Genomic DNA, 13112 nt, shown 5'->3' with positions numbered 1-13112 from the left:
TCTTCTTTTTGGATGTGTGCATTTATTGATATAAACTGGCCTCTGAGCACTGCTTTTGCTGTGTCCCAAAGGTTCTGATAGGAAGTGTTTTCATTCTCATTGGATTCTCTGAATTTCTTTATTCCATCCTTAATGTCTTCTATAATCCAGTCTTTTTTGAGCAGGGTGTTGTTCAGTTTCCAAGTGTTTGATTTCTTTTTCCTGCTTTTCCTGTTATTGATTTCCACTTTTATGGCCTTATGGTCAGAGAAGATGCTTTGTAATATTTCGATGTTTTGGATTCTGCTAAGGCTTGCTTTATGACCTAATATGTGCTCTATTCTAGAGAATGTTCCATGTGCACTAGAAAAGAAAGTATACTTGGTTGCTGTTGGGTGGAGTGTTCTGTATATGTCTACGAGGTCAAGTTGGTTGATTGTGGCATTTAGATCTTCCGTGTCTTTATTGAGCTTCTTTCCGGATGTCCTGTCCTTCACCGAAAGTGGTGTGTTGAAGTCTCCTACTATTATTGTGGAGCTGTCTATCTCACTTTTCAATGCTGATAGAGTTTGTTTTATGTATCTTGCAGCCCTGTCATTGGGTGCATAAATATTTAAGATGGTTATATCTTCTTGGTGTATTGTCCCTTTAATCATTATATAGTGTCCTTCCTTATCCTTTCTGATGGATTTAACTTTAAAGTCCATTTTGTCAGAAATTACTATTGCCACTCCTGCTCTTTTTTGATTGTTGTTTGCTTGATATATTTTTTTCCATCCTTCGAGTTTTAGTTTGTTTGTGTCTCTAAGTCTAAGGTGTGTCTCTCATAGGCAGCATATAGACTGACCTTGTTTTTTAATCCATTCTGCCACTCTCTGTCTCTTTATTGGTGCATTTAGTCCATTTACATTCAGGGTAATCATGGATAGGTGTGAATTCAGTGCTATCATTTTCATGTCTTTTTTTGTGTGTTGTCAGCTTCTTTTTCCCACTTGAGTTTATGTGCTGAGTAGATTTTCTTTTTATATTGTCCTTTCCTCGTATTTGTTGTTGTTGATTTTGTTTCTGCTGAGTGTGTATTTTTTCCCTGTATTTTATTTTGATGAGTAGGATAGTTTATCTCCTTTGTGGTTACCTTATTATTTACCTCTATTTTTCTAAATTTATAACTAACTTTTATTTCTTTGTATTGCCGTATCTTCCTCTCCATACGGAAGGTGTATGATTACATTTCTTAGTCCTTCTTTATTATTTTAATGTTGTCTTCTTTTATACAATAACATCACCATTACCCTGTGTTGAGCTTTTTTTTTTTGTTGTTGTTAGTCTTGTTTTTTTTTTTTTTTTTTTCCGATTTCCCTGTCTGGGTTGACTTCTGGTTGCTCTGCCCAGTGTTCTAGTCTTGGGTCGATACCTGATATTATTGATTTTCTAGCCAAAGAACTCCCTTTAGTATTTCTTGTAGCTTGGGTTTGGTTTTTATGAATTCTCTCAACTTGTGTTTATCTGGAAATGTCTTAATTTCACCTTCATATTTAAGAGAGTTTTGTTGGATATCTGGTTCTTGGCAGGCAATTTTTTTCCTTCAATTTTTTGAATATGTCCTCCCATTGCTTTCTTGCCTGCATGGTTTCTGCTGAGTAGTCCGAGCTTACTTTTATTGGCTCTCCCTTGTAGGTGACTTTTGTTTTATCCCTTGCTGCTCTTATAATTGTCTCTTTATCTTTGGTTTTGGCAAGCTTGATTATAATATATCTTGGTGACTTTCTTTTAAGATCTACCTTATGTGGAGTTCCATGAGCATCTTGGGTAAGTATCTTCTCATCTTTCACAATATCAGGGAAGTTTTCTGCCAACAAATCTTCAACAATTCTCTCTGTATTTTCTGTTATCCCTTCCTGTTCTGGTACTTCAATCACTTGTACGTTATTTCTCTTGATAGAGTCCCACATGATTCTTAAGGTTTCTTCATTTTTAAAAAATTCTTTTATCTGATTTTTCTTATTAGTGCCAAGTGATTTATCTTTGAGTTCCAAAATTCTAGCTTTTACTTGCTCAGTTCTGCTCCTCTGACTTTCTATTGAGTTATCTAATTCTGTAATTTTATTGTTAATCTTCTGAATGTCTGATTGCTGTCCATCTATGGATTTTTCCAGCTTATTAAACTTTTCATTATGTTCCTGAATAATCTTTCCAATTTCTTCAGTTCTTTATCTGTGTGTTCCTTGGCTTGTTCTGCGTATTGCCTCATTTCCTTCCTGATGTCTTGAAGGGCTCTGTATATTAGACTTTTGTATTCTGCATCTGGTAATTCCAGGAATGCACCTCCATCTAGAAAATCCCTGGATTCTTTGTTTTGAGAGCCTGTTGAGGTGATCATGGTCTGTTTCTTTATGTGACTTGATATTGACTGTTGTCTCCAAGCCATCTATAAGATATTGTATTTAGTTTATGCTTGTTTACTGTGTCGTAGCTGTTTGCTTTGTTTTGCTTTGGTATACCCCTATGGGTTGCTTGAGTGAGCTAGTTTGATTATTTTCACCATTGGAGCTCTGGTGTCATGTCCCCAGCTGGCTAGAACTATTATCAGGTATATCAGTCTAGGAGTCTATTCAGTTTTTTCATATGAATTCAGCTCAGGTTTCTAGGTAGCTGATATCAAGTGTGTGGTACAGGCTGTGTCCTACAGTCCTAGAGGGGCAGGGGTGATTGGGGTATATACCGGTATCTGATTGCAGCAGGGGGTCATGCTCTGAACAAGGCAGGGGGCTGAGAACCGACCCCCAAGTGTCTCTGAGGAAAACATGTCTCTGTTCCCCAGAGTGTGCTGATGGGTGGGTTCTGCAGAGAGACCATGGACACCCACAGTTTTTGGTTGTAAGGACTGGGAGGTACCAATTATCTTTGGACCCCTGTCATGGGTGGCTGGGTGACCTGAGTGGAGCTACCAGTCCTCAGGTCCCTGATGTGGGTAGGTGAGAACTGTGTTTAATAGGCAAAGCAGTGTCAAACGTCAAACACCCACCTCTCCACCGCACAGCTGAAATGGTTGGAGTTTGCCAACAAGGGCCTATTCTCCCAAAATAGGTACACACAAGTCCATGCAGAAGGAAAAGGTGCTCAAGGTCCACGGACGGTTTATGCCTAGACAGGAGCTGCTTCTGTCCTGAGCTCCCCCAGTTACTGGAGCTAGCAAATTACCTTTTTCCCCCAATTGCAAATTTTTTCTTTCCCCAAGGCCCAGAGGCTGTCTCTAGATGCTCACCAGGGTCTATCTCAGGCCCAGGGATTCAGCCGCTGAAGCCGGCTTGGGGGTGGGGGAGGGTGCGGTAAAATATACGCAAGTACTTAGCATTCGCCGAGAGCGTGGTTCTCCTCAGGTTCCAGAGGTGTGAGTAAGCTGTGTGGCTGGCCGCTTGTCCCTGAGGAAACTGCGGCCAAACGCTAGGACCAGCCTGTTGGTGCAGCAGCCGCTGCCGCTCCAGGAATGGTGCCTGAGGGCTCCCCGTGATTCAGGTCCGGGAACTCCTCTCCACTTCTGAACGGCCTCTTCTTCCCCCTGCCCCTCAGTTCGTTGTCTAAGCTTACCTTTGATGCTCAGGGCTCCCAGCTTGTCACAAATATACTCGTTTCACTTGTTTTTTGGGTCTTTGTTGTAAAGAGGAAGCATCTGTCTATTCTGCCATCTTGGCTCCGCCTCCCTTGTTTCATTTTTTTTGCAGTTGGCTATCCATTTATGCCAGTACCATTTGTTAAAAAGGCTGTCTTTTCCCATTTAACTGTTTTGGAGCCTTTGTCAAATATCAGCTGCTCATATGTGGATGGATTGATATCTGGATTGTCAGTTCTGTTCCACTGGTCTATGTATCTGTTGTTGTACCAGTACCAGGCTGTTTTGACTACTGTGGCAGTATCAGTTCTACTCTGTCCTATAGGGTCGCTATGAGTCGGAATTGACTCGATGGCACTGGGTTTTTCTGGGTGGCAGTATAATAGGTTCTAAAATCAGGTAGAGTGAAGCCTCCCACTTTGTTCTTTTTCAGTAATTCTTTACTTATCTGGGGCCTCTTTCCATTCCATATGAAGCTGGTGATTTGTTTCTCCATCTCATTAAAGGATGTTGTTGGAATTTGGGTCAGAATTGCATTGTATCTATAGATGGATTTTGGTAGAATAGACATTTTTACAATGTAAAGTCTTCCTATCCATGAGCATGGTATGTTTTTCCACTTACGTAGGCCTCTTTTGGTTTCTTGCAGTAGTGTCTTGTAGTTTTCTTTGTATAAGTCTTTTACATCTCTAGTAAGATTTATTCCTAAGTATTTTATCTTCTTGGGGGCTACTGTAAATGGTATTGATTTGGTGATTTCCTCTTCGATGTTCTTTTTGTTGGTGTAGAGGAATCCAACTGATTTTTGTATGTTTATCTTGTATTCTGATATTCTGCCGAACTCTTCTATTGGTTTCAGTAGTTTTCTGCAGGATTTCTTAGAGTTTTCTGTGTATAAGATCATGTCATCTGCAAATAGGGATAGCTTTTACTTCTTCCTTGCCAATCTGGATGCCCTTTATTTCTTTACCTAGCCTAATTGCTCTGGCTAGGACCTCCTTGCTGAGAGTTTTTATCATGAATAGGTGTTGGATTTTGTCAAATGCTTTTTCTGCAGAGACTGATAAAATCATGTGGTGCTTTTATTTATGTGATGGATTACATTGATCGCTTTTCTAGTTTGAACCATCCATACCTAGTATGAATCCCACCTGGTCATGATGAGTTTTTTTTGGATATGTTGTTGAATTCTATTGGTTAGAATTTTGTTGAAGATTTTTGTGTCTATGTTCGTGAGGGTTATTGGTCTGTAATTTTCTTTTTTTGTAGTGTCTTTACCTGGTTTTGGTATCAGGGTTATGCTGGCTTCATAGAATGAGTTCGGTAGTATTCCATCCTTTTCTGTGCTCTGAAATACCTTTAGTAGTACTGGTGTTAACTCTTCTCTGAAAGTTTGGTAGAATTCTCCAGTGAAGCTGTCAGGGCTTTTTTTTGTTGTTGTTGGGAGTTTTTTTAAAAATTTTTTTATTACTTCTTCCATCTCTTCTTTTGTTCTAGGTTTATTTAGTTTTTCTACCTCAGTTTGTGTTAGGTAGTGTGTTTCTAGAAATTTGTTCATTTCTTGTAGGTTTTCTAGAAATTTGTCCGTTTCCTCTAGGTTTTCAAATTGGTTGGAGTATAATCTGTTATGATTCTTTTAATTTCAGTTGGCTTGGTTGTGGTATTGCCCATGTCATTTTTTATTTGGGTTATTTGCTTCCTTCCGTGTTTTTCTTTTGTCAGTTTGACCAGTGGTTTATTCACTTTGTTGATCTTTTCAGTGAACCAGCTTGTGGTCTTGTTGACTCTTTCAGTTGTTTTTCAATTCTCTGTTTCATTTATTTCTGCTCTAATTTTTACCGTTTCCTTTCTTCTGGTGCCTGAGAGCTTCTTTTGCTGCTGTCTATTTGTTCAAGTTGCAGGGTTAATATTTTGACTTTGGCCCTTTCTCCTTTTTGGATGTGTGCGTTTATTGCTATAAATCGAACTCAGAGCACTGCTTTTGCTGTGTTGCAAAGGTTCTCATAGGGTGTGTTTTCATTCTCATTTGATTCTATGAATTTCTTTATTCCTTTCTTGATTTCTTCTATAACCCAGTAGTTTTTGGGCAAGGTGTCGTTCAGTTTCCATGTATTAAATCTTTTTCCCTTGCTTTTTCTGTTATTGGTTTCTACTTTTATGGCTTTATGGTCTGAAAAGATGCTTTGTAATATTTCGATGTTTTGAATTCTGTTAAGGGCTGCTTTGTGGCCCAATATGTGGTCTATTCTGGAGGATGTTCCACGTGTTTTGAAAAAGAAAGTATACTTGGCTGCTGTTGGGTGGAGTGTTCTGTATGTGTCTATGAGATCAAGTTGGTTGATTGTGGCGTTTAGATCTTCTGTGTCTTTATTGAGCTACTTTCTAGTTGTTCTATCCTTCACTGAAAGTTGTGTGTTAAAGTCTCCCACTATTATCGTGGAGCTGTCTATTTCTCTTTTCAGTGCTGGTTGAGTTTGTTTCATGTATTTTGGAGCCTTGTCATTGGGTGCGTGAATATTTATTATGGTTATGTCCTACTGGCTTATTGACCCTTCAATCATTATATAGTGTCCTTCCTTGTCGGAAATTAATATTGCCACTCCTGCTATTTTTTGATTGTTGTTTGCTTGATATATTTTTCCATCCTTTGAGTTTTAGTTGTGTCTTTGAGTCTAAGGCGTGTCTCTTGTAGGCAGCATGTAGACAGTTTTTTTATTCATTCTGCCACTCTCCCTTTATTGGTGCATGTAGTCCATTCACATTCAGTGTAATTATTGATAGGTATCAGTTTTTTTTTTTAAATGAGCTTAGTGCTGTCATTTTTATTTTTTTGTGGTGTTGACAGTTTCTTTGTTCCACTTAATTTTCTGCGCTGAGTCATTGTTCTTTATGTATTCTCTTTTCATTGTTGTTGATTTTGTATTTGCTAAGTCTTTATGTTGTTCTTCTTTTTTATTGGTAGATTCATTAGTTTCCTTTGAGGTTACCTTAAAATTTACTTATATTTTTCTAAGTTTAAACCAATCTTTTATTTCTTGATGTCGTCTTAACTTCTCCATATGAAAGTTCTGTGACAACACTATCTAGTACCTCTTTTTTTTTTTTGAATGTTGTCATCTTTTACATCTTGACGTCTTTGTTTCCCTATTTTCAGTGTTTTAACTTTGACTTTTTTTTATGACTTCCCTATTAGGGTTATTTGATTATTCTGTCCTGTGTTCTAGTCTTGGGTTGTTATCTGATGTTATTGATTCTCTAGTTGAAGGGCTTCCTTTAGTAGATCTTGTAATTTTGGTTTGGTTTTTACAAATTCCCTTAACTTCTGTTTGTCTGGAAATGCCCTAATTTCACCTTCTTATTTGAGAGGCAGTTTTCCTGGATATATAATTCTTGCCTGGGAGTTTTTTTTCCTTCAAGGCTTTATATATGTCATCCCATTGCCTTCTTGCCTGCCTGGTTTCTGCTGAGTAGTCAGAGCTTAGTCTTATTGACTCTCCTTTGTAGGTGGCTTTTGGCTTATCCCTAAACCAAAACACCAAACCCACTGCCATCGAGTTGATTCTGACTCATAGTGACCCTATAGGACAGAGTAGAACTGTCCGATAGAGTATCCAAGGAGTGCCTGGTGGATTTGAACCGCCAGCCTCTTGGTTAGCAGCCGTAGCACTTAACCACTATGCCACCAGGCTTTCCGGCTTATCCCTAGCCACTCTTAAAATTCTCTTTATCTTTGGTTTTGGCAAGTTTGATTATAATACGTCTTAGTAACTTTCTTTTGGGCTGTTCCTGTGTGGGGTTTGATGAGCTTCTTGGATAGTTATCCTCTTGTCTTTCACCATATCAGGGAAGTTTTATGTCAGCAAATCTTGAACAGTTCTCTGTATTTTCTGTTATTCCCCCATGTTCTAGTACTCCAATCACTTGTAGGTTATTCCTCTTGATAGGGTCCTGTATAACTCTTAGGGTTTCTTCATTTTTTTAAATTCTTTTGTCTGATTTTTTCTCAAATAAATTATGTCCAGTGCTTTGTCTTCAATCTCACTAATTCTGACTTACATTTCCTCAATTTTGCTCCTATAACTTTGTACTGAGTTGTCTAATTCTGAAATTTTATTGTTAATCTTTTGGATCTCTATTTGTTGTCTCTCTATGGATTCTAGCAGCCTGTTAAATTTGTCATTTTACTCTTAAATAGCTTTTCTATATTCCTCTATTACTTTGTATGTTCCTTGGCTTGCTCTGAGTTTTGCCTGATCTCCTTCCTGATCTCTTGAAGATCTGTGTATATTAGTTTGGTAATTCCAGGAATTTATCTTTCTTTGGGAGGTTTTCTGGTTCTTTGTTTGGGTTGCTTGCTGGAGCCATCATAGTCTGCCTCTTTATGTGATTTGGTGTTGACTGTTGTCTCCAAGCCATCAATAAGTTATTATATTTATTTATTGTATGTTTGCTTACTGTGTCCTAATTTCTCAATTTGTTTTGTTTTGATATGATATAGGCTGGGTATGTGAGCTACTTTTATTACAGGCATCTTTGAAGCTCTCACGTCCTGTCACCAGGTGGTTAGAGCTGTTACTAGATATGTGAGTCTGGGAGTCCATTTACTTTTCTTGTGTGGATTCAGCTCAGGTGTCTAGGCCGCCAGTCACTGAGTTGTGTGGTGCAGGCTGTCACCTATCGTAGGGTGATTGGAGCAGGCACAGACACAGGCATCTGGCTGCAGTAGGGGGGTTATGTGCTGAGCATGGTAGGGGGCTGATGGCTGTCCCTTAGTGAGTAGGTAGAAGGCATGTCCCTGTCCCCCAGAGTGTGTAGGTGGGTAGGTTTTGCAGCCAGACTTTGAGCACCCAGTGCTTTTGGCTGTAAGGACTGGTAGGCATGACTTATTCCTGGACCCCTGTGGTGGGTGGCTAGTTGTAGTGGGTGAAGCCACCAATCCTCAGGCCCCTGATGCGGGTGGGTGAGGACTCTGCTTAATGGGCAGGGCAGGGTCAAATGTCATTAATCTGCCACTCCCCCTTAGCTGTTGCAGTTGAAAATAGGCTTCAGGTATATACCCTGCTGTACTATGCTAATAAGCACCTATGCTGTTGAATGGGCCCACACAAGCCTAGGCAGGGCTGAAAGGCATTTGAAGTCCATGGACCCCTTATGCTTGTGCCTAGGCAAAGGGAAAGTGCTTGCCCTGAGTCCCTGGCTTAGGGCGTGTGACAATTTTTTTTAATTGTGTTTTAAGTGAAAGTTTACAGTTCAAGTTAGTTTCTCATACAAAAATTTATACATGCGTTGTTATGTGACCCTAGTTGCTCTCCCTATAATGTGACAGCACACTCTTCCTTTCCACCGTGGATTTCCTTTGTCCATTCAACTAGCTTCTGTCCCTTTTTGCCTTCTCATTTCGCCTCCAGACAGGTGCTGCCCATTTAGTCTCATGCATCTACTTGAGCTAAAAAGCACTGTCTTCACGAGTATCATTTTATGTCTTACAATCCAGTCTAATCTTTGTCTGAAGAGTTGGATTTGGGAATGGTTTCAGTTCTGGGCTAACAGAGAGTCCGGGGGCCATGTCTTCTAGGGTCCCTCCAATCTCAGTCAGGCCATTAAGTCTGGTCTTTTTACTGGAATTTGAGTTCTGCACCCCAGTTTTCGCCCGCTCCCATCAGGGACTCTCTGTTGTATTCCCTGTCAGTACAGTCATTGGTGGTAGCTGGGCACCTTCTAACTCTTCTGGTCTCAGGCTGATGGAGTCTCTGGTTTATGTGACCTTTTGGGCTAATATTTTCATTGTGTCTTTGGTGTTTCTTCATTCTCCTTTGCTCCAGCTAGGTTGGGACCAAATGATGTATCTTAGATGGCCACTTGCTAACTTTTAAGTCCCCAGACACCACTCACCAAAATGGGATGAAGAACATTTCCTTAATTACCTTTGTTTTGTTAAATGACCTAGATGTTCCCTGAAACCATAGTTCCCAGAACCCCATCTCTGCTACTCTTACCCTCAAAGTGTGGTTGTATTCAGGAAACTTCTTAGCTTTAGGTTTAGTGTTGTGCTGACATCCCCTGAAATCATGTGTTGAATGTGACAATTTTTTAAAGCTGTAAGACTGTTTTGGGCATGGTTCCAGCTTAGGGGAGCTGGCAGTTTCCTTTTTTGTTTGTGCATTTGTTTACTTGTTCCTTCTCCAAAGCTGGGAGATTGGCTTGGGCATGAGGGGTCCCACTTCTGGCCTAGGGGGCATGGCTACAGCTGAACACTACCGGACTGGTACCAGAGCAGAGAGAGAAAGGGAAGGGTGAGGGGAAGAGAGGCACTTGCCACAGGGTGAAGTGTTATTTTGATCCTGTGCAGTAGGTTAGACCCTTGCACTTAACTTCAGCAGCCCAGCGCCGCTTCCCCCTGGCTCCAGAGGTTTGTGCAGAGTCTTTGCTTCTTGGTTTCTCCCAACGTGGTAAAAAGGTGTCCTGAATGCTACTGCCTGCCTCAGCCCACATGCGCCAAATGGTCTAGCCTGCAGGATGCTGGCTAGGTCAGACTTGCCACTTCTTCATGCTTCTGAACTGCTCTCTTTCCCCCTGGTGCTCAGTCTGATTCCTCGACTTTTGTCTTTGATGTTCAGGGCTCCTAGACTGCCATATATAATCAATTCACTTGTTTTTTCAGGTTTTTATTGTAAGAGGGGCCACAGGAAGCTTCTGACTATTCTGCCATCTTGGCCCCGCCTCCTTCCATATTTTTTTTCCCCGATGGACTTGAGGTAGGGTCCTTTGTGTCACTGGAGGGGACTTTGGGTCCTTCAGGTCTGTTGAAATAAAACATCTCCAAGACAAACAGCCCTTTCTCTTGATGATGTTGACAAGTTCTTATATCCCATCTTGAAAGCATTATTTATGTGAACAGAGTCTGATTTACCAAAGGCTCCTCCAGGAAGGTGGTAAGGGGGAAGGTGGGGAGAAAACATCATCCTACCAGTTATGTGATTTCTCTTCTCTGCGTTGTACTTGGCCTACCGCCACCACCACCCATTGCCATCAAGTCAGTTTAGACTGATGATAACCCATGTGTTACAGAGTAGAGCTGCCCCATAGAGTTTCCTGGGCTGTACTCTTTATGGGAGCAGATCACTAGACTTTTCTTCTGCCGTGCTGCTGGATGGGTTAGAATTGCCAACCTTTAGGGTAGTAGTCGAGCACAAATCATTTGTGCCATCCAGGGACCACTGTACTTGGTTAAAAAACAAAAACTCGTTGCCATCAAGTTGATTCCAACTCATAGCAACCTTATAGGACAGAATAGAACTGCCCCATAGGGTTTCCAAGGAGCGGCTGGTGGATTCGAATTGCTGACCTTTGGTGATTGATCCCTTGATTCATCTTGCTCTAATAATACTCATTCATTCATACACACATTCAGTGCACATTTGAATGCCTAATACCTGCCAGGCACTTTGTAGATACTGGAAACACAAAGAACTGTTGTGACGCCGTCTCTGAGGAGCTGTCACTATGCACACAGACCCATGCAGGTCTAATCTAACCGTATGTACCAGTTTACAGAAGGAGAAAGTCAAGTGTAGGGAAGTTTTGATTTGCCCAACATCATACAGTCAGCTAACCTCAAAGCCACAGGTCTAAAAAAACAAGTTTCTTGACTTGCTAGATTTCTATCAGCGTGCAGCTGCCTTGCTGCTGCTGCTCGTGCAGGTGTGGTGAGCTCTTACAGCAGGGAAGGGACGACAGGATGGAGTGGAAACCAGCGTACACCTTGGGCTAGCCAGAGGGACGTGCCTGGCCCAGCCGTGACTGCAAAAAGGGCTGCCTGGGATATTTGCATTCCCTTGTTTTACTTTGGGTTTGAAACAAGGGAAACTGAGCCCAGAAAACAAAGAGTTGAAAATTTTCACAGGGGATCGATGAGGTGGGCAAAAAAAAGTCTCTGTGTTTACCTGTGTCAGGGCATTTCTCACTCCATTGAAATTGCCTGGCTTTGAATTGGTTTCTCTCCATAGCCTGGAGATGTATGAGAGCAGAAGCCAGGTCGTATTCATTTTTATCTCTTCATTGTGTAGTACACCTACTAGGCGCCGATGAATATTTCTTAAAAAAAGACAACAAAAAACACTGAAGAAAAAGTAAAAACCTACACAAGATATGGGATGACTGAGCAGCAGCACAAGTAGGAGGAGTCAGTATCCCCAAATCAGCTGATGTGGTATTTGGCTTCCTAAGTACAGGTGAGGAGCCCTGGTGTTGCAGTGCTTAAAGCACTCACCTGCTAACCAGAAGGTCGGTGATTTGGACAGACCAGCCGCTCCTCGGGAGAAAGACGTGGCAATCCACTTCTGTAAAGATGACGGCCTTAGAAGCCCTGTGGGTCAGTTCTACTTTGTCCTGTGGGGTTGCTGTGAGTCAGAATTGACTCAGTTGCAATGGGTTTGGTTTTCTGGAGTGTCCAGCATGGGGAACTGGAGAGTCCTGTGGCTCAGCTGCTCTAGCCAGAACACTCCCGGAATTCCAAGTTCCCACTGTGGTCGCCACGTTTCACTTGCCCTTCTGGAAGTGACAGGGGAGTGCGGGAGCTTCAGATGATGTCATCTGAGAAATGGCTGAAGGAAGATATGGGGGCATGTTGATTGCTTACAAATATTTGAAGGTCGCTTGTATGGAAAGGCCTTAGCCTTTCTTTTGGGGCCCGCAGAGAGTAGGACTATGATGAGTATGCATTAGACACGTTTTGGCTCAGAATGACAAAGAACTGTCACGGAGTAAAGTATGTTTCCTTGGAAAATCACAAGTTTACAGGCCCCGGAGTTCAGGCAAGAGCTGGATGCCTGAAAATACCTGTCACGGTGATCTTTAAGGTTACAAGGGCAGAGCTTGACTCAGGACCAGGTTTTCTGTTATAAAAACTGCTCTTTGACTTAATTGTGACATTGTTCTGTGATGCAGGCTGCGCTCTCTCTGACAGTTACTTCTGGTCCTTGTGGGTGCCTGTGATTCTCTTATCCAATCCATGACTTGGACTTCACCCTCTCTGCCGACGCCCACCCTTGCTAGTGAGAATTAGGTGCCGTTACTGATCACGGCCACAAGGTGGCAGCGCTGCCTCACTGATGTTTCCTAAGACCTTCACTTGGATGTGGGCAAGTCTGGGTGTAGTAGCTGTTAGGATTCGGAAGAGGGCACAAAAGAGAGGAGTAGGTAAAGGGTGTGTTTTTGTTTGTTTGCTTTCCTGTGAAGTGACAGAGTTGAGGTGAATGTGGAATCATAGAATTTAGATCTGGAAGACACTTTAGAGATGCGCTCCTCAAGCTTTAATGTGCTTACAGATCACCAAAGGATCTTGTTGAAATACCAAACCAAACCCACTGCCGTGGCGTCGATTCCGACTCATAGCGACCCTGTAGGTCAGAGTGGAACTGCCCCATAGTTTCCAAGGAGCGCCTGGCGGATTCGAACTGCCGGCCTCTTGGTTAGCAGCCATAGCACTTAACCACTACGCCTTCCAGGGTTTACTGTTGAAATA

This window comes from Elephas maximus, chromosome 11 (assembly GCF_024166365.1).
Source record: "Elephas maximus indicus isolate mEleMax1 chromosome 11, mEleMax1 primary haplotype, whole genome shotgun sequence".
NCBI classification, from domain to species: domain Eukaryota; kingdom Metazoa; phylum Chordata; class Mammalia; order Proboscidea; family Elephantidae; genus Elephas; species Elephas maximus.
The sequence above is the reverse complement of the archived record's forward strand: the minus strand, read 5'-3'. Positions refer to the sequence as shown.